Raw genomic sequence first — 22846 nt, 5'->3', positions numbered from 1 at the left:
TCTGGACACCTTCCAGCACCTCCACATCCCTCTTGTAATAGGGGCTCCAGAACTGGACACAGTACTCCAGGTGGGGTCTCACCAGGGCTGAGTAGAGGGGGAGGATCACCTCCCTCGACCTGCTAGCCACACTTCTCCTGATGCAGCCCAGGATCTGATTGGCTTTGCAGGCTGCAAGTGCACACTGAGAGCTCATGTTGTGCTTTTTGTCCACCAGCACCCCCAAGTCTCTCTCTTCAGGGCTACTTTCCAGCCAGTCACTGCCCAGCCTGGATTTGTGCCTGGGATTGCCTCGACCCAGATGCAGGACCCTGCACTTGCTCTTATTGAACTTCATGAAGTTGGCTTGTGCCCACCTCTCCAGCCTGTCCAGGTCCCTCTGGATGGCCTCCCTTCCCTCCAGCCTGTCTGCTGCACCACACAGCTTGGTGTCATAGCAGTGAAAGAGAGCAGCAAAGAGCCAGCAAACAAACTGTGCTACAATATATAAGGTTCTTCAATGCACCAATGGGATGATATTAACCTATTTATTGTTATCATTGTGTGTCCATCCCCTAACATTATTTAGCTATTACTCAAAGTCTCTGGAAATTTCCTATTTACAATTAGTGTCTAAGCTAGGGAGTAGCTCAAACTGCCACACATATTCTTCTTTCCTCCCATATAACACACAATTTCATCAAAAGGTGGTTTTTGGGGCTTTTTTACAAACAGAATAGTTTAGTCTCAATAGCACCTACTGACAATTAGAACTGACTCCCTCCACGCAGAAAGGAAGCACTTGCCAGGACAGATGAATTCTCTCTAATGCTGCTGTTGATGCAGCTATATTAGTTCAAGACTAAACTGTCAACCTAAATTAGAGGCCAGAGCACTGAAAATGAAAAAGATACTGGCACTTACTGCACAGTTTGGCTCAAAGATGTGGCATGCGAGCCAGGATGCGTAGTAGATGAATGATTCAAAAACTGAGATCTTCATCCTTGCTGCTTGCACAGGGGCACATTTGCACAGGGTTAAGCTGCATGACACCCATTAAAGCAAACAGAAGTTTAAAGCTTAAATCTTCTGCCCCACATTCAAGACTCCCCATCAGAGCATATACAGGACATGAAATACCACATTTTCTCCTTAAGACCTGTAGTTAACACAATGAGGACTTAGTTCACTTGGTTTATTAAGCATCACCTTCTTTACATCATATAAGCAATAAAAGCTGAATGGAGGACTTAATTCACTCCTGCACTTCATCTATTAAAAAAGGAAAGTGGCTAGAAATATAGCTGAACATCTCATTGTCTCATTTTGTTGCTGCTGCATTTATCTCCCTTTTTCAACCGTTGTCATAATTCTAAGGTTAGGGAGATGCAGGCTGGAAGGACAGAGTCATGCTACACCACAGCTTTCTTCTGATATGAGAAGCAATTCTGAAAAGGTTCAAAATGTCTGAAAGCAGAGGAGGTTTCTTCAGGTTTTGGGTGGGTTTTTTTTTCTATTCACTTTAAAGAATTACATCCAGGTCTCATTAAGGCTGAGTATTCATCTCTCCCTGCTCAGTAAAACACTATCTCGAGCAAACAGTAGGTATCTCCCACTGTGTTTGTTCACCCATATCACTGTCTGCTAGGCCACTTTGAGAGCTGTTAAGCTGCAATCCCCTGTTAGTAAAGTAGACTGAGAGACTGATCTCTTTGCCCATGTGTGTGATGGGGCACATTTTTGGCTTTACATTGTTTTTACACAGTGGGGTTTCTACACTAGCCAGGCTCCTGGGACACAATAGCAGAACAATTACATAGCTGTCTGGATCTGGTTGTCCCCTGTGAGGCTGCATTTTGTTGAAGGAGGGTCCACTGTACATATATGAGGGTGCAAAAAAGCAGAGTATAAAGGCTATTTTTTTTTTCTCTCTGATGCTGTTTTCTTGTTTTGATAATGTTTTAATAGGTTGGACTTGATGATCTCGAAGGTCTTTTCCAACCTGGTTAATTCTCTTCTATTCTGTTGTTTCAATAAAACACTACGTATAAAACAGTCTTCATTCCTGATGCTCACTGAAGTTAGAGACACTTGAAATTCTTTTCTCTTTATTACTCAAACTAAAACAAATTATTTTCTGCTCTCTGTCACTGAGATTTTAATGTCTGAATATAATTTTTTTCTTCTGCCTTTTCTTTTCCTGAGCTTTACTCCAGAGCTTCCCTTTTATTAGTTGCCATTGGCAGTCACCTGAATGTTTACCTAAGTACTTTTTAATTTCACTAGTATAAGATTATCTAAAGTGATTGCTAAAGCCTGATTGCAGTGATTTTTCTTGGCTGTTTGCATGTTTTCCACAGGTAACTTATTCCTGAGGAGCTGACTCACTCCACAGTGATAAAATAAACCTTTATTAGAATAAACCAAACCAGGTTGGAAGAGACCTTCAAGATCATCGTGTCCAACCCATCAACCAATTCAACCCACTCAAACAGCTAACCCATGGCACCAAGCATCCCAGCAAGTCTCCTCCTGAACACCTCCAATGATGGTGACTCCACCACCTCCCTGGGCAGCCCATTCCTATGGGCAGTCACTCTTTCTGTATAGAACTTCTTCCTAATATCGAACCTAAACCTCCCCTGGCGCAGCCTGAGACTGTGTCCTCTTGTTCTGGTACTGGCTGCCTGGGAGAAGAGACCATCATCCGCCTGTCTACAACCTCCCTTGAGGTAGTTGTAGAGAGTGATAAGGTCACCCCTGAGTCTCCTCTTCTCCAGACTAAGCAACCCCGGCTCCCTCAGTCTTTCCTCATAGGGCTTGTGTTCCAAACCCCTCACCAACTTCGTTGCCCTTCTCTGGACTCGTTCCAGCAAGTCAACCTCCTTCCTAAACTGAGGGGCCCAGAACTGGACACAGGACTCGAGGTGTGGCCTAACCAGTGCAGTGTACAGGGGCAGAATGACCTCCCTGCTCCTGCTGGCCACACTGTTCCTGATGCAGGCCAGGATGCCATTGGCCCTCTTGGCTGCCTGGGCACACTGCAGGCTCATGTTCAGCCTTGTTAACCTTGTGCCCAATATCTATTCCAGAAGCTGCTGAGACAAGCTATGCTTATGCCTCTGAAAGCAATGTGATACTTGTTGCCATTTTTCTTTCAATCTTCCATCTGAAGAAACTCTTCTGCCTAACACAGCTCCAAACCCTTCTGGGTTTACTCCTGACAATGTGTCTTCAAGTGAGATCTTCTACACATTGTATGGCATCTAAATAATTAGGCATAGAGCCAGCAAGGACACTGAAGTGTTATATTTCCATTCTGCATTTTGCTTCATTTCTAGACACAGTCTTAAAATCTGTTGCACCACATGCTGAGTTTCTGAAGTATCTTGCCTGGGCAGCACTCGAAACTTCATGCGCGTTAGTAGATGTGCTAAGAGTCAAATCTCAAGGTCTGGCTTTGGCACATCTGCATTGTTCTTTGAAGAAATGGATTCCCATGGCTAGGTAATGGTATTCTGCAAAATGAAATTAGCCATTCAGCATTATGACTGGGATGATAAGAGGTGAAACAGCACACGCAAGAACACACTGAGACAAAGAACCCTACTGAGTCACAGTATCACAGTATCACTTAGGTTGGAAAGGACCTCGAGGATCATCGAGTCCAACCTATCAACACAGACCCCATGACTAGACCATGGCACCAAGTGCCACGTCCAATCGCCCCTTGAATACCTCCAGGGTCGATGACTCAACCACCTCACTGGGCAACCTGTTCCAATGACGAATGACTCGCTCGGTGAAGAACTTCCTCCTCACCTCGAGTCTAAACCTCCCCTGGCGCAGCCTGAGACTGTGTCCTCTTGTTCTGGTGCTGGTTGCCTGGGAGAAGAGGCCAACCCCTTCCTGGCTACAACCACCCTCCAGGTAGTTGTAGAGGGCAATGAGGTCACCCCTGAGCCTCCTCTTCTCCAGGCTAAACAACCCCAGCTGCCTCAGCCTCTCCTCACAGGGCTGTGCTCAAGGCCTCTCCCCAGCCTTGTTGCCCTTCTCTGGACACGTTCAAGTGTTTCGATGTCCTTCTTAAACTGAGGGGCCCAGAACTGGACACAGTACTCAAGGTGTGGCCGAACCAAAGCAGAGTACAGGGGCACTATGACCTCCCTACTCCTGCTGGCCACACTATTCCTAATGCAAGCCAGGATGCCATTGGCCCTCCTGGCCACCTGGGCACACTGCTGGCTCATATTCAGGTGGCTGTCGATCAGCACCCCCAGGTCCCTCTCTGTTTGGGAGCTCTCCAGCCACTCCGACCCCAACAACCCAGCAGCCGCAGCGAGCAAGCAGAGTTACAGACTTAAGGAATAGCAAATTATAGTATCAGCCAGGGTTGGAGGGGACCACAAGGATCATCTAGTTCCAAGCCCCCTGCCAATGGCAAGGACACCCCACACTATTGTACTTGCATAAAAGACATGATAAGGCACCAACATTTTACCCACAATTTGTACTAGGAGGTTATTAACCTGATTAAGAAGAATGTGTTTTATTAATTCAATTAGTAGTACATTCTGTGAAATTTTATGTAGATATAACATCGAATTTTTACCAATGTAATGGATCAAAGAATTGTTCCTACTAGGCCAAAATTCAGACTACTGAGACATACCTCTCCATCTTGGGCTAATGTTACATGACTGAGCAAATATAATAATTTCATTGCTACCAAAAGAGGGAGGTCTATCCACCATGCCACTCTAACTGCCTATTCCTTGCCTGGCTGTAGTCACCTTCTCCATCCTGTGTCTGTGCTTGCAGTCACTTCATCATGTGACAAGTTGGTTTAACTCATAACCCAAACAAAAATAAACTGGAATAAAGACTGAAGCATTTTTCTGGGCTAATCAGTTGGATCTGAAGGTCTGATGAATGCCAAAGTGGAAAGGAGTGAGGGTGGGACAATAAAAACACCCTCCTCCTCACCAACTTGCTAGATTTGTTCTGTTGCTTCTAGATATGACAACATGATGGCCTCAAACTAGAAAAGAGCAGATTTAGATTGGATGTTAGGAACAGATTCTTTACCATAAGGGTAGTGGAACAGTTTGCCCAGGGAAGTGGCTGGAGCCCCATCCCTTGAGGTATTCAAAGTGAGGGCAGGGGCTCTGGGTAACCTGATCTACCTGAGGATGTCCCTGCTGACTACAGTGGGGGTTGGACTAGATGACCTTCAGAGGTCCCTTCCAACCTAGACCACTCTATGATTCTGTGATCCCACAAGTGGTATCTCACCTAAGAATGTTTTTAGTGTTTCAGAGAATGAGAATTAGATCCCTGTGTCCTTTACACAGCCAGCACAAAGGAATGCGGTCAGAGTGTGATCTGAACCAGACTCCTGGCCTGTGCAGTACTGGCAGAGGTGTTTACTGTCCAGCATAGCAACACAAATTCAGCTCCTCTGCATTCAAACTACATAGTTAAGAAATCTAATGCCAGTAGTTAGAATGTAATTTCTATGTAAGTGATAAATGCAGCTAGGCTGCTTCCAAGTACTTCACCAAACTCTTGAGTCCTGAAGACTGGTGACTGTGGAATGGGGAAAGACAGATATGGAAGCCTAGAAATGTTATCTCCAAAAAACAGAAGGAAAAGGCTGTGGGAAGAATCACAATTCAATCATTTCTGTTGTTTTTTAGTGATTGTGATAAACTCATGATTTACTGTCACCATCATTTTTATGTGGCTATATGGCCATATCTGTTCACCACATGTTGGCTAATTTTCAGCTACCTGCCAACAGTAAATTATATGAAACCCTCAGGAGACTATGGATACATTTCTATTGTTTAGTTGTTCATAATGCATTTTTCATAGAGAGAGCTGAGTCTTTATAAGGCTGAAACAGAAATCCCATGTTTCTTTCTTCAGTGGCAGTGCAGGTTTAAGCAATTTCCACTCTCAGCCATTCCTTCCTGTCTCCACACCACCGCATCCATTGTGCCAGCACAGCTGTTTGCGCAGCCTGTGATGAAAATGGGAACCATCTGAAAAATTCTGGGGCAACAGAGAGGAATGAAAATCAAAAGGAAGCTTATAACAACATGTGAATTAAGATGTATGAGAGACCCATCACATGCTGGGACATCAACAAGGTATATGGAAGCCTCATTAAGCTGACACTTGGAGGTTCTTAAGTCTGGGGAAGATTGTGCAGTTTCTCATGTAATTCCAAAGCATGCCTCAAGACCTCTCTTATGTCTAATTCAAAAGCTCTTTCTTTAGTGACTTGACTTTTAGCTATTTGCCAGTTGTAAGGCTCTTCGTGGAATAATCTTAAAGTTATTTGAAAATAGATTTCCTTGAGAAGTAAAGACAGATCCTTAAGTGACAGCTGTTCCATCCCACCTGTGCTCTTCTCTCAGGAAGCCAGTTGACCTGTAGCTAGATATATGGAATCATAGAATCAATAAGGTTGGAAAAGACCTCCAAGACCATCAAGTCCAGCCTATCACCCAACACCTCATGACTAACTAAACCATGGCTTCAAGTGTCATGTCCAATCCCTTTTTGAACACCTCCAGGGACAGTGACTCCACCACCTCCCTGGGCAGCATATGCCAATGGCAAATTACTCTTTCTGGGAAGAACTTTCTCCTCACCTCCAGCCTAAACTTCCCCTGGCACAGCTTGAGACTGTGTCCTCTTGTTCTGGTGCTTCTTGCCTGGGAGAAGAGACCAACTCCCACCTGGCTACAACCTCCCTTCAGGTAGTTGTAGACAGCAATAAGGTCTCCCCTGAGCCTCCTCTTCTCCAGGCTAAACAATCCCAGCTCCCTCAGCCTCTCCTCGTAGGGCTTGTGCTCAAGGCCTCTCCCCAGCCTTGTTGCCCTTCTCTGGACATGTTCAAGTGTCTCATTGTGCTTAAATTGAGGGTCCCAGAACTGGACACAGTACTCAAAGTGTGACCTAACCCGTGCTGAGTACAGGGACAGAATGACCTCCCTGCTCCTGCTGGCCACACTATTTCAGATGCAGGCCAGGATGCCAGTGGCCTTCTTGGCCCCCTGGACACACTGCTGGCTTATGTTCAGCCAGCTGTCAACTGACTGTCAACACAGATTTATGTATATCCACGTGTATATGTATAGCTCAAGGTAATGCTTACTTATATTGCTTACATGTTTGCTTATATTGCTTACAGTTTGACTTTTATATATTGTTCTGCCTAGGGGAGAACAGAACATTCATGGCATCTTCATTAAATACAACACCCTGGTGTGGTGTGTTGAAATTACACACACCCCCTCCCCCTCAGACAAATTGGAAAATTACCCCCAAAATAAATCACAAAGCAAGCAAAAACTGGAAATACAAAATGCATGCTGTGAACCTGGAATAAATAGAATAGAATAGAATAAACCAGGTTGGAAGAAACCTTCAAGATCATCGCGTCCAACCTATCACCCAACACCACCTAATCAACTAACCCATGGCACCAAGCACCCTGTCAAGTCTCCTCCTGAACACCTCCAGTGACGGCGACTCCACCACCTCCCCGGGCAGCCCATTCCAATGGGCAATCACTCTCTCTGTGTAAAACTTCCTCCTGACCTCCAGCCTGAACTTCCCCTGGCGCAGCCTGAGACTGTGTCCTCTTGTTCTGGTGCTGGCTGCCTGGGAGAAGAGACCAACCTCTGCCTGTTTACAACCCCCCTTCAGGTAGTTGTAGACAGCAATAAGGTCACCCCTGAGTCTCCTCCTCTCCAGGCTAAGCAGCCCCAGCTCCCTCAGTCTCTCCTCATAGGGCTTGTGTTCCAAACCCCTCACTAACTTCGTTGACATTCTCTGGACTCGTTCCAGCAAGTCAACATCCTTCCTAAACTGAGGGGCCCAGAACTGGACACAGGACTCGAGGTGTGGCCTAACCAGTGCAGTGTACAGGGGCAGAATGACCTCCCTGCTCCTGCTGGACACACTGTTCTTAATGCAGGCCAGGATGCCATTGGCCCTCTTGGCTGCCTGGGCACACTGCAGGCTCCTGTTCAGCCTACCATCAACCAGCACCCCCAGGTCCCTCTCTGCCTGGCTGCTCTCCAGCCACTCTGACCCCAGCCTGTAGCACTGCATGGGGTTGCTGTGGCCAATGTGCAGAACCCGGCACTTGGATGTGTTCAATCTCCTGCCCTTGGACTCTGCCCATCTGTCCAGCCTGTCGAGGTCTCTCTGCAAAGCCTCTCTACCCTCTAGCAGATCAACTCCTGTCCCCAGCTTGGTGTCATCAGCAAATTTACTGATGATAGACTCAATGCCCTCATCCAGATCATCAATAAAGATGTTAAAGAGGATGGGGCCCAGCACTGATCCCTGGGGGACTCCACTACTGACTGGCCGCCAGCTGGATGTGGCACCATTCACCACCACTCTCTGGGTTCGGCCATCCAGCCAGTTCTTAACACAGCTCAGAGTGCTGCTGTCCAAGCCATGGGCTGACAGCTTGGCCAGGAGTTTGCTATGGGGGATGGTGTCAAAGGCCTTGCTGAGGTCCAGGTAAACTACATCCACAGGCCTCCCCACATCCACCAGGTGGGTCACCTGATCCCGGGTGTTTTTTCCTAGCTCATGCACCCACAGAAACCACACTACGGGGAAAATTTGACACCTGGGTCTCATTTTGACACAGTTAACATGCAGATGGAGCAGCTACCTGAACTGAAGTCAAGAATTGGTCTACATTGATCAATTTACCAAGGAAATCCCTTCTCAGATGAAGGAATGCACTAACCCAGCCAGCAAGGTCTTCGTCTCTGCACATTGACCCACTTCATGTCCGTCTCCATGAGGACCCAGCTCATCAGTCTTGTTTTGATTCTGCATTCTGATGTCTTCTCAACATGGTCTGGTCAGTGTGGTGATGTTAGGTCCTAGGCTGGACCTAGGTCTATTCCAGCCTCAGTAATTCTGTGATTCTGTGATCTGTTCTGTACCACTGCATGACCTTGTTTGCTCTCTCCTTCCACGACCCACAGGGTTCAGATGCAAAGTTCATGTAGGAAGACCACTATCATCAGCACAAGTTATTTGTTGCTACTTCTTGTAGAAAAACATAGCTTGACAGATTGAAGAATGACTTGTTTGTGAATAGGGAGAAGTCCCAACATGTAAGCAAAGAGCAGGGTAAAATACATGATCACAGAGGCTAGTAGTAGTAGTAGTAGTAGTAGTAATAATAATAATAATAATAATAAACAACCAGGTTGGAAGAGACCTTCAAGATCATCGCGTCCAACCCATCAACCAATCCAACCCACCTAAACAACTAACCCATGGCACCAAACACCCCAGCAAGTCTCCTCCTGAACACCTCCAATGACGGTGACTCCACCACCTCCCCAGGCAGCCCATTCCAATGGCCAATCACTCCCTGTATAGAACTTCTTCCTAACATCCAACCTAAACCTCCCCTGGCACAGCCTGAGACTGTGTCCTCTTGTTCTGGTACTGGCTGCCTGGGAGAAGAGACCAACATCCGCCTGTCTACAACCTCCCTTCAGGTAGTTGTAGAGAGCAATAAGGTCACCCCTGAGTCTCCTCTTCTCCACGCTAAGCAACCCCAGCTCCTTCAGTCTCTCCTCATAGGGCTTGTGTTCCAAACCCCTCACCAACTTCGTTACCCTTCTCTGGACTAGTTCCAGCAAGTCAACCTCCTTCCTAAACTGAGGGGCCCAGAACTGGACACAGTATCACAGTATAACTTAGGTTGGAAAGGACCTCGAGGATCATCAAGTCCAACCTATCAACACAAACCCCATGACTAGACCATGGCACCAAGTGCCACGTCCAATCTCCTCTTGAACGCCTCCAGGGACGGTGACTCCACCACCTCCCTGGGCAGCACATTCCAATGACGAACGACTCGCTCGGTGAAGAACTTCCTCCTCACCTCGAGTCTAAACCTCCCCTGGCACAGCTTGAGACTGTGTCCCCTTGTTCTGGTGCTGGTTGCCTGGGACAAGAGACCCAGTACTCGAGGTGCAGCCTAACCAGTCAAGTTCCTTGCTCTTGCTTTACTTTCTGGGTGACCACCAGACTGAAGAGTACATTAGCAAACGCACAATGGGGATGGAGGAGGTTTTCCATTTGTTTGTCCTGTCAGTTAAAATGATGCTGTGGTTTCTAAATCATAAATCACAGAGTGGAGCTGGATCTGTGTTAGCTGTACTGCACAATCAGTTTTCTTCTATACATGTACCTAAAAAAAAATGCAAAATTGCTCTCTACACTGTAATTTTCACCTGTAAAAACGGTTCAGGAGTTGATTGATTCTGGTAGCTAAACAGGCTTCTGGAATATCAGTGAGGACTGATCTTGGGGAAAATGTCACCTTAGCCTTAGAAGGCAGATTCAGGAGAAGGGCATACTTTCACCCCATGCCCATGGTCACCATAAAGTGCCTCAGCTCCTTTTGGGAGTGGACAAACCATCTCATGAACCCAGCAGCAGGACAGCCACTTTCTGGCTACATGTCCAAGGGTCCTTGGAGGAAGATCAAAGTTCTTTTATGTCTGAGGTAAGGACCTGAATATCCACAGCTGTGAGGAGCAATCAACCAAGAGTAACCTGAAATAGGAAATTAAGTCAATGATGTCTTCTTCAAACAGAGAAAACATACAGGGCTGCTCCAATCTCTTGGCAGGCAGATGAATACATATCAGTTAGGTACATCACACAGGGTGGAAAGTGCTTTTGTGTCTACTCCAAGCAGCAATCATATAGGCATCTTTTTTTTTTCCCTTACCCTTCCTCTGTCTGTGCTGGTTTTGTTGCTTGTATTTGTTACTTCTGTTTCTTACTCTCCACTTACCCTGGCTGGCACCAGTAGGACTTTGGAGTATGGTAAACACCAAGACTACTCTATCTGTAGATGTGAGGGTGGTGAGACGCTTCCACAGTGCCAAACACAACCTCTTGTTACTCACAGAACCCAAACCAAAACACTCCTCCGCTTCTCTTCATGAGTATTTTTGTGCCTTAGCAACACTGAGGGGAGAGAGCAGAAGAGATGTCCTTCAGGGACAAATACTATAGAGGTAAGCAGAGGCCTTGTGGTCAGCAGCTAATATGAGACTATGCCATATTGAAATTCAGAAGGACACTTTCCTACTGTATCATATTTTCCAACCCTTGGATCAAATTTCTTTAAAGCTGATTGCCTAAGGATGCTTCTTGATCTCACAAGCCTATTGCACCTGTCCACCAGTTCCCATCTGCAGCAGCAGTAGATGAAAGACGCAGAACATATCAGGAACTTATTCCCTGCTCACAGACAAAAATCAGCTGCTAAATCCACTGCTCTGTATCAGTTTCTTCACTGTATGAAACATTATTCCCTTTGATAAAGTTTAGGCAGCCTTTGGTGCCTTAGAAGTTGGATCTAATAGAAAACACATGAATATTATGTTCATTGGTTGGAGTGTGTCGTGGAATTTATAAGCATCATCAGTATAAATATTCATCAGTAAATTGCTGATGACACCAAGCTGGGGGCAGGAGTTGATCTGCTGGAGGATGGAGAGGCTCTGCGGAGGGACCTTGACAGGCTGGACAGATGGGCAGAGTCCAAGGGCATGAGGTTGAACACATCCAAGTGCTGGGTTCTGCACATTGGCCACAACAATCCCATGCAGTGCTACAGGCTGGGGTCAGAGTGGCTGGAGAGCAGCCAGGCAGAGAGGGACCTGGGGGTACTGGTCGATGGCAGGCTGAACATGAGCCTGCAGTGTGCCCAGGCAGCCAGGAGGGCCAATGGCATCCTGGCCTGCATCAGGAGCAGTGTGGCCAGCAGGAGCAGGGAGGTCATTCTGCCCCTGAACACTGCACTGGTTAGGCTGCACCTCGAGTCCTGTGTCCAGTTCTGGGCCCCTCAGTTTAGGAAGGAGGTTGAGTTGCTGGAATGAGTCCAGAGAAGGGCAACAAAGTTGGTGAGGGGTTTGGAACACAGCCCTGTGAGGAGAGACTGAGGGAGCTGGGGCTGCTTAGCCTGGAGAAGAGGAGGCTCAGGGGTGACCTTATCACTCTCTACAACTACCTGAAGGGAGGTTGTAGACAGACGGACGTTGGTCTCTTCTCTTAGGCAGCCAGTACCAGAACAAGAGGACACAGTCTCAGGCTGCACCAGGGGAGGTTCAGGTTGGATGTTAGGAAGAAGTTCTATACAGAGAGAGTGATTGCCCATTGGAATGGGCTGCCCAAGGAGGTGGTGGAGTCACCATCACTGGACGTGTTCAGGAGGAGACTTGATGGGGTGCTTGGTGCCATGGGTTAGCTGTTTAGGTGGGTTGGATTGGTTGATGGGTTGGATGCGATGATATCGAAGGTCTCTTCCAACCTGGTTTATTCTATGTAATTCTATGTAATTCTATGTAATTCTATGTAATATGAATATGAAATATTATTAAAATGTAGTACTTTATTAATACAAACATTTCGGTCAAACCACTTACAGCGATACTTTTAAGCGTTCGGGTACTCAATTGGCTGTAATTAGCAAGTAAAAACAATTTAGAAGAAATAGATCTTCAATGCAATTATCGAAATCCTGGAGAGGAAAGGGGGCTGCCTTTTTTCGGATGGCCACAAGAGGGACCCCTTGGCTCACAAATGGAGCAGGTTTGGTCAGCGCGCAGAAAGACTTAGCAGAGTTTAGGATCGGACTCCTCACAAAGGTGAATCAGAGCAAAAACTCCAGCAGCTGTCAATGTTCACCATAAACAGAACCACAGAATTGTCAGGGTTGGAAAGGACTAGTTCCAACCCCTTGCTATGGGCAAGGACATCTCACACTAGATCCAGAGGCCCAGTGCCACATCCAGCCTGGCCCTAAAAACATCCAGGGATGAGGCTTCTACCACCTCCTTGGGCAACCTGTTCCAGTGCCTCACCACCCTCATGGGGAAGAACTTCTTCCTAACTTCTAATCTCAATCTTCCCTCCTCTAGTTTGGATCCATCCCCCCTAGTCCTATCACTATCTGACATCCTAAAAAGTCCCTCACCAGATAGCTTGTAGCCCCCTTCAGATACTGGAAGGCCACAATAAGGTCTCCTTGGAGCTTTATGTTCTCCAAACTGAACAGCCCCAACTCCCTCGGTCTGTCTTCACATGAGAGGTGCTCCAGCTCTCTAATCATCCTCGTGGCCCTTCTCTGGATGCATTCCAGCACCTCCAGATCTTTCTTGTAATAGGGGCCCCAGAACTGGACACAATACTCCATGTGGGGTCTCATGAGAGTGGTGTAGAAGGGGAGAATCACCTCCCTTGGCCTGCTGGCTATGCCTCTCTTGATGCAGCCCAGGGCACAATTGGCTTTCTGGTATGCAAGTGTACACTGGCAGCTCCTATTGAGCTTCCCATCCACCAGCACCCCCAATTCCTTTTCTTCTGGGCTGCTCTCAAGCCAGTCACAGCCCAGCCTATATCAGTGCCATATCTTCTGTCATAGGAAAACATCTTCTATCTAAAGCAAGCTTCCTCCACCTCCCTGCCACCTGAATACTATTAGCTAGTTTGTCCTTCAGAGAGAATATTTCTTGTACTACTAAAGGAGCCTTTGGAGTGTTCAGTGTACTGCTCTGGGGCTGGTTCCAAAGATACACCATTAGGCTGCCTCTGCACTTTGGGATCACTCCTCGAGATTAGCAAGTTTACTAAGAGAAGTCAAATAGAGCAGAGAGGCTGCAATGTGAAGTCAAAGGTGAATGGCCTGGAAAATGCTCCATGTCTGATCAAACATGGAAAAAACATTGGAAACACTAAGCTGTGTCTGGCTTTCCTTTCACAGGAATTGCAGCATAGCTGTGTTTGCACGGAGCACCAGTGGCACCTAGTGACCATGCCTAGAAGATCACCACGAATGGATAGGAGCACAGAAAGACGTGGTGTGGACTAAGGCCGGGGGATGCATCACAGATTCAGGACAAAGCTGGTCTAACCTCTATCAGTTAGCAATATTGCCATTCAGTGAGACCTGGACAGACTGGAGAGCTGGGCAGAGAGCACCCCTGGACAGAGGTTCAACAAGGGTGAGTGCAGAGTCCTGCATCTGGGAAGGAATAATAAACTGCACCAGTACAGGTTAGAATAGAATAGAATAGAATAAACCAGGTTGGAAGAGACCTTCAAGATCATCACGTCCAACCTATCACCCAACACCACCCAATCAACTAACCCATGTAACCAAGCACCCTGTCAAGTCTCCTCCTGAACACCTCCAGTGACGGCGACTCCACCACCTCCCCAGGCAGCCCATTCCAATGGGCAATCACTCTCTCTGTATAGAACTTCTTCCTAACATCCAACCTGAACCTCCCCTGGCGCAGCCTGAGACTGTGTCCTCTTGTTCTGGTGCTGGCTGCCTGGGAGAAGAGACCAACCTCCGCCTGTTTACAACCCCCCTTCAGGTAGTTGTAGAGAGCAATAAGGTCACCCCTGAGTCTCCTCCTCTCCAGGCTAAGCAGCCCCAGCTCCCTCAGTCTTTCCTCAAAGGGCTGTGTTCCAAACCCCTCACTAACTTCGTTGCCCTTCTCTGGACTCGTTCCAGCAAGTCAACCTCCTTCCTAAACTGAGGGGCCCAGAACTGGACACAGGACTCAAGGTGTGGCCTAACCAGTGCAGTGTACAGGGGCAGAATGACCTCCCTGCTCCTGCTGGCCACACTGTTCTTAATGCAGGCCAGGATGCCATTGGCCCTCTTGGCTGCCTGGGCACACTGCAGGCTCCTGTTCAGCCTACCATCAACCAGCACCCCCAGGTCCCTCTCTGCCTGGCTGCTCTCCAGCCACTCTGACCCCAGCCTCTAGCTCTGCATGGGATTGTTGTGGCCAATGTGCAGAACCTGGCACTTGGATGCGTTAAATCTCATGCCGAAGGTGATCTACTGGAGAGCAGCCCTGTGGAGAATGACCTGGAAGTCTTGGTGGACAAGGACAAGAAGTTCTCCACGGGACAGCAATGTGCCTTTGTGGCCAAGAAGGCCAGTGGGATCCTGGGGTGCATTGAGGAGTGTGTCCAGCAGACTGAGGAAGGTTCTCCTTCCCCTCTACTCTGCCCTGGTGAGACCTATTGCATCCAGTTCTGGGCTCTCCAGTTCAAGAGGAACAAGAATCTGCTTGAGAGAGTCCAACGGAGAGCTACCAGGATGATTAAGGGACTGGAGCATGTGCCCTATGAGGACAGGCTGAGAGCCTTGGGGCTTTTTAATCTGGAGAAGAGAAGAGAAGACTGAGAGGGGATTTAATAGATGTTTACAAATATCTGAGGGCTGAGTGTCAGGAGGGAAGGGACAGCATCTTCTCCATTGCACCCTGTGACAGGACAATGGATAATGGATATAAACCACAGCACAGGAGGTTCCACCTCAACCTGAGGACAAACTTCTTCACTGGGAGGGTCACAGAGCACTGGAACAGGCTGCCTAGTGAGGTTGTGGAGTCTCCTTCTCTGGAGACTTTCAAGACCCATCTGGATGTGATCCTGTGTGACCACGACCTGCTCTGGCAGGGGGGTTGGACTCAATGATCCTTGAAGGTCCCTTCCAACCCCTAACATCCTATGATCTTCCTAGTCAGATAGTTTAGCACTTTTACAGAAGATGTGATCATGTCTTCCAAACTGCAGTAGAGCCATCCCCCACCAACTCTGTTTGTCACACCCCCCTGGAGGCTCAGCAGTGATGTGAGGCAGCTTGCCTATCACACGATGGCAGAAGCAGCATCTCTTTGTCATCAGTGGAACAAACACTTTTCAGTCTAGATGGAAACCAGTGACTCAACACTGGCTGGTGGGGATGGAGAACTTGTCAGGTGACACCAAGTGACCTCTGCTAAGTGGACAATAGTCCATCTGTTTCCTCTGGAGAAAGGCCTTTTCTCCACGAGCTCTGGGGGCCAGACAGTGAGCAGTGTTGTTGCAGCTGGGTGAAAAGTTTATTAGTGCAGGGGAAACAGTGTAAAAAAAATTGTCATGTACAGTAATTTGGAGTTCAAAAAGGTATGATATCTAATGCAACTCACTGGTGGTGTGAGAAGCAGCAGGAGACTGTCATGCTTACAGCTGTAATTTAATGCTGATAATACAGAGCAACAGACCTATGTTTATTAAAACAAAATAAATCAGTTTTAGGAAAGGGCTGGAAAAATCCTTGCTATCAGTACAGACTGGGGGATGAGGTGAGAGAAAGCAGCCCTGTGGAAAAGGACTTGGGGGTGCTGATGGACAAGAAGCTGGACATGAGCAGGCAGTGTGAGCTTGCAGCCCAGAAGGCAAATCACATCCTGGGCTCCATCAAAAGATGCATTGCCAGCAGATCCAGAGAGCTGATTCTGCCACTTTGCTCTGGTGAGACCTCATCTGGAGTGCTGAGTCCAGCTCTAGAGCCCTCAACATAGGAAGGACATGGACCTGATAGAGCAGGTCCAGAGAAGGGCACAGGAATGATCAGGGGATTGGAACACCTTTGCTAAAAGGACAGGCTGAGGGAGGTGGGGTTGCTCAGCCTGGAGAAGAGGAGGCTCCAGGGAGACCTAATAGCAGCCTTGCAGTACCTGAAGGGGTTCCACAGGAAGGATGGAGAGAGGCTGCTTACAAAGGCCTGCAGTGACAGGACGAGGGGCAATGGCTTCAAACCAGAGAAGAACAGATTTAGATTAGATGTTAGGAACAAGTTCTTTACTATGAGGGTGGTGGAACACTGGAACAGGTTGCCCAGGGAGGTGGTTGGGGCTCCATCCCTGGAGATATTCAAAGTGAGGCTGGAGAGTGCTCTGGGCAACCTGATCTAGTTGAGTATGTCCCTGCTTACTGCAGGGGGAGTTGGACTAGATGACCTTCAGAGGTCCCTTCCAACCCAGACCATTCTATGATTCTATTCTATATCATCAGGAGAGTAAGATAAGCTGCAATTAGAAGTTCCAGTTGTAAAATGGTTTTAAGGTTCCTGACCCCTGGTGCTCTGGGGCCTTGAACTGTGAGTTCACACCTTGCAAGGCTTCACTCAGCTCTCCTCTCCCTGAGCACAGGTGACAGGTTGCATGCAAGCTGGAAATCACAGGCCTTGCAAAGCTCCAACACTGGACTCTTATCCCTATGCTGGATGGCTGCTAGAGACCTTACTGACCTTTCCTAACAATAAACCTGCTTCCTTCTTGCTGGCCAAATCCCTTCCCTCCACAGATGGCTTTGCCAGAGGAGCCATTATGAGCAGTGCACAGCACCACTGGGGGCATCCAAATAAGGCTGAAAAACTGCAGAAGAACTACTGCCTGTGTGTCCTTCAGCACTGCATGTGCTGTGTGAAGCACTGAACCTGCATTTTCGGCCATGTCTGACTCTGGGAGGGCCTGTGGGGCTCCCTTGCCTGTTCCCATCTCCTGCTCCTGCAGGGGGTCCCTCTAGGCCACTCCTGTGGTGTCTCCCCAGAAAAGGGAGGCTGCTCAGCCTGAAAGGACACAGAAACCACAGAGGCAAACTGGCACACAGGAGGAATCACAGAGGCAGCTACTGTCTCAGGCTCACATTTTCTGGTGTTTATTGTTCTTTTCATTCCTGGCCATGTTTCCATTATTATTCTTTTCCTGTGATGGAAGAAATTTTGGTGCTGAAACATGGTTTGTGGTTCCTGCTGTGCCTGTAGGTGCCCAAATCAGCGCACTGCTGGTTTGCTGTGGATGAGCTGCCGGCCTGGCCATCCACCTCACTTCTGCGCCATGTGCACAACCCAGGCACAACCGGATGACCGCCCCAAGGAGAGGCTCTCTCTGAATGCACAGTATTCCTACTGGACTCCTTAGGCATTTCCAACCATTAGTGGTTAGAGAAAAGATGCTGGGCTAAGCTGATAAGCATGCCTGTCTTATAGAGTCATAGAATCATAGAATTGCCAGGGTTGGAAGGGACCTCAAGTATCATCTAGTTCAAACCCCCCTGCCATGGGCAAGGACCCCACACACTAGATCAGATTGCCCAGAGCCACATCCAACCTGGCCTTAGAAACATCCAGAGATGGGGCTTCTACCACTTCCCTGGGCAGCCTGTTCCAGTGTCTCACCACCCTCATGAAGTTCTTCCTAACATATAATCTGAATCTATCCATTTCTAGTTTTCCTCCATTTCCCCTAGTCCTGACACACTAAAACATCCCTCACCAGCTTTCTTGTAGGTCCCCTTAAGATACTGGAAGGCCACATGAAGGTCTCCTCAGAGCTTCATCTTCTCCAGACCAAAACTTCTCATCAGACAAAGAGTCTGTGAACACAAATGAGTCTGTGAGCACAAGCAAGTCTGGGAGATCCCAGAGGGAAAGCACAAGCCAAATGGAGAGAGGAAGAGTTTTAGAAGCTATTGAGTGCTGGGATGCAGAAAGCACCCCTGCTCCAATATATAAGGAAAGAGGTACTGCTCAAAAACTTTCCCTCTGTCACCAGCAATTACAAAATATCAGAAAACTAACTGATACCAACACATTCTTGAGAGGAGAGACCTACTGTGTGGCAGCCCTTTCTACCAGATCTGCTCCTGACAAACCAGACGCTGAGGATTACATCCCAAATGCTATTGCAGATTGAGTGATAAGTACATCCACCAGATGCCCTGAAAACTGGTGCAAGCTGAGCTGACAGCACACAGGCTTTGGGCTGAGCTGGCAAGTCAGCTCCACACTGCAAAGCTGCAGATAGCACACTGATCTTTGCCTGGGGTTGCATGGCCACATCTACCCAGCAGTGGCCTGGCACACCTCTCAGTTGAGCAGCACTTGCTAGCCTAGTTTTAGGGAAAAGATGGCTCAGAGCACAGGCCAAGAGAAGTCAGGTGTGCCAGCAGATGTTTTAGCCCAGCTGGGATTCAGAGCATTTGCTCCCTTTCAACAGCTCACTGTGCAAACTGAGACGCACCAGAGGCTCTTCACTGGCATCTCCCTCCTGCCAGGGCAGGCTGGGAGTAACCAACAGGCTACCACAGGATCTAGTTCCTCACTGGCATAAGGCAAGTCCATGATCACTTTGAACACATAAAGGACAGCAGGGAACAGCACATCATAGATCTGATCCTTTGTTGTTCATAAACAACCTAAGAAGCAGTGCAGGAACTGAGTAGTTTGCTTTCCCACAAAATTTCTTGCACCTTTTACCTGAACAGGTTGCTCCCTCCTTCCTCCCAACCTCTCCCTCCACACACATTAGCTCCAACATCCCCATCATGCCTACCTGCTTGTTTGTGGTAAGCCAGTGTGGTTTGATACAGGTTTAGCAGAAAAAGACTTGGAAACATTTGTGGTTCTTACTAAACCTGCAGTAAGCCTGGAAGCACTGTAGTCATGAGGTCTGTGGTGACAGGTTGGACTCGATCTTTGAGGTCCCTTCCAACCTTAGTGATACTGTGAATACTGTATGCTGCTGGTAGGATAAATCATAGCTGAAATGGCACCTTGCATTCTGGGGGAGGCTGGCCTTGAACATCTGCTAGTCTGACATGGTCCTACACTGCAGACCACTGTGGTGTCCTAAATCATGTTGAATATATCACATCAGTCAAAGTCATCCTGTACCAGCCATGAAGGCTTGGCTCTTGAGAGGGGAAGAGCATGCAGAAGTACCCTTCACATATATACTTCTAGTGGTGTGCTGGATCCACCCTTCCCACACACACCCCTTCCAGAGTACAGCTTCCAAAGGATCCTGTCACCAGTAGCACCCAGTAGCTTCCAGGTGCTTGTGAAAGCACTCACCCAAAGGGTGCATGCTGGCTGCTGACACACGAGCTGAAGGTGCTCATCTGAGAGGACTGCACATGTTCACTAAGTCTGACATCACTTCCAGGGCTCCCTAACGACAAATTCCCACCAGGAGTAAGCAAGTGGAGCAAACTAAAGATTTGCAAGGGTAAGGATCCATTAGGATGAATTTTTGTCTCTTTATGCTTCAGTGGAGCCGATGGCAGCTTGATGACACTGGCTCCCTGCAACTCAGCCAGGTGTGACTGCTGCCTGCGGATAGGCACCTGGCAACTCATTGCAAGGTCAAGGAAAAGGATACAAACCAACAATTCAACCACCCACCGTTATTTCTGGATGGACACTTTCACATGGTTGAAAACACACATTGTGGAGGTTTGAAACAGGTTTAAAGTCTCTCTGGATTCTTTTTTAACATGAACTTTGACCTGAATTGGAAATATCAGTGTAAAGGCATGCTTTTTATTTTTGCTTGAAGTAACAGTTTCTTGCCTTTCTGGCAGTCACTAATGTTCTTTTGAATGGATTCTGATAGGGTTTTTGTAAAGTAGAAAAAAAATTAAGGGTTTTTTTTCCCTAGCTGCAATTGTAGAGGGCCAGGAGGATGAGCAGAGGGCTGGAGCACCTCTCCTATGGAGACAGACTGCAAGAGTTGGGGCTGCTCAGTCTGGAGAAGAGAAGGCTCTGAGGTGACCTTATTGTGGCCTTCCAGTATCTGAAGGAGGCCTACAAGAAAGCTGGTGAGGGACTTGATGTCAGGTAGTGACAGGACTAGGGGGAATGGAGGAAGAATAGAAGTGAGAAGATTCAGACTGGATGTTAGGAAGAAGGTCTTCACCATGAGGGTGGTGAGACACTGGAACAGGTTGCCCAGGGAGGTGGTGAAAACTCCATCCCTGGATGGTCTTAAGGCCAGGTTGGATGGGGCTCTGAGCAACCTTATCTAGTGTGAGGTGTTCCTGTACTAGCCTAGTTGAAACTAGATGACTCTTCAGGTCCCTTCCAACCCTGACAATTCTATGATTCTGAACCAATTGTTTGCTGCCTGCACTTCTGAAAACCTAATGTCTACCACCTACAGTTTTATCCCCAAAATGTACACAATTCTGAACAATCTCGGAGTAGCTTTGGACCTGTTTCTACTTGCAGGACTGTAAGTGTCCTTGAAACACAATGAAATGTCCATTCCTTGAGAGCTTACATTTGGTGATGGTGAAGCAGACTCTCAGAAACAAAAGTCACTCTGAGCCTAATGAGGTGCTTTCTCAAAAAAAACTGACTCAAGCAGTTAAAAAGAAAACCCCAACAGAAAATTCATTCAGTCACAAAAAGCAAGCCTTAAGACAAGAGGGCCTCAAGGAGAACAAAATGCAGAGGTTTATTGGGCAGAGGCTGCTACCAACATGCTTCCCAGAATCCTCAGTGATGCAATCACCAGACCTTGTTTTCCTCTTTAAGAAAAATCTGTAAACTTCTCTGGAAGTTTCTGGTTCTCTGGACCTTGTCTTATTACTCCACCTCAGTACCAAGTTGCTTTTGCTGTATGTTCAGGTAGAGTGTGAACATCCTTTGAGATACTGAACAGCTAAAATGACATTCACTTTTCCTGCAGTAAATGCTATCAAACCAATGCCCTGAGTTACTGTGATTCCCTCACCTCCATCCTAACAGGCCAAGTGGAGTATAAGATAGTATCATAGTATCAGTGAGGGTTGGAAGGTACCACAAGGATCATCTAGTTCCAACCCCCCTGCCATGGGCAGGGACACCCCACACTAGATCAGCCTGGCCAGAGCCTCGTCCAGCCTGGTCTTAAACACCTCCAGGGACGGGGCCCCAACCACCTCCTTGGACAACCCAGGGCTTCACCACTCTCATGGGGAAGAACTTCCTCCTCACATCCAGCCTGAATCTCCCCACCTCCAGCTTCATTCCATTCCCCCTAGTCCTATCACCACCTGACATCCTGAGAAGTCCCTCCCCAGCCTTCTTGTAGCCCACTTCAGATACTGGAAGGCCACAATGAGGTCACCTCGGAGCCTTCTCTTCTCCAGACTGAACAGCCCCAACTCCTTCAGTCTGTCCTCATAGGAGAGGTGCTCCAGCCCTCTGATCATCCTCGTGGCCCTTCTCTGGACATGTTCCAGCACCTCCAGATCCCTCTTGTAATAGGGGCTCCAGAACTGGATGCAGTACTCCAGGTGATCCTCAGAGCACACTTGTCAATTACTGATTAGGTCTGAATCAGCATTGTATTGACAATTCTTTCTCCAGACCAGTATCTGTGCAAAGCTTCTGTGTTTTCCACTGCTTAATCCCATCTTACCACGTTGAAAATCCATGCATGTACTTGCAGCATCGAAGCAGTTTTGCAGAATGACAGTCCTTTTATTTTCACTGGTTCAGTACACAGCCACACAATACACTGAAGAGCAGAAAAACTGGGGAGGACTGATTCACAGCAACATTTTGAGAAGTCCATTTCTTCTAAATCAAGGCAGAAAGAATTCTCATACAGTCCATGATCAGTAACTAAGTTCTACTTCATTTTCAATTTCCTTAGTGCTATAAATAATCATCAGTGATAATACTGCTAGAACCTAAAAATGAGGCAGGGGCAAGATCTGATCTACATGTTTTCTATTATAGTGCTCATACTTGTACATCATTTTAAATGCCTACACTTGTCTGACAACAACACCCCAAATAAAACTGTCCCCACCACAATAAACAAGGGTATATTGTACAGCTTATAAGTTATGGTATTCAGTCAAACTGATACCACATTCTACAGGTCATGGGCTATGAGAACAAATAGACAATCATCTATTAATCTGCACAAAGAATTTTTAAAGAGGAGGTAAGAAATTGGGGCTGATTCATCATTACTGGTTTTACTCCAGTTTAAAACAATGGCACTGGCACTTCCATCCCAAGGGAAACTTGGAAGCAATGAAGCAATGAATCACAGTCAACACATACAATGTGGCAGAGCCGTAGTGTTTTTCAGAGCCACCTGAATTTCTTGGGAGCTCGAGTGCCCGATTTTGCAACCCTGAAGACAAAATACCCACATTTAGT

This window comes from Melanerpes formicivorus, unplaced genomic scaffold (genome assembly GCF_026170545.1).
Source record: "Melanerpes formicivorus ecotype bairdi unplaced genomic scaffold, bMelFor1.0.p_v2 SCAF_3, whole genome shotgun sequence".
Lineage (NCBI taxonomy): Eukaryota > Metazoa > Chordata > Aves > Piciformes > Picidae > Melanerpes > Melanerpes formicivorus.
The sequence above is the reverse complement of the archived record's forward strand: the minus strand, read 5'-3'. Positions refer to the sequence as shown.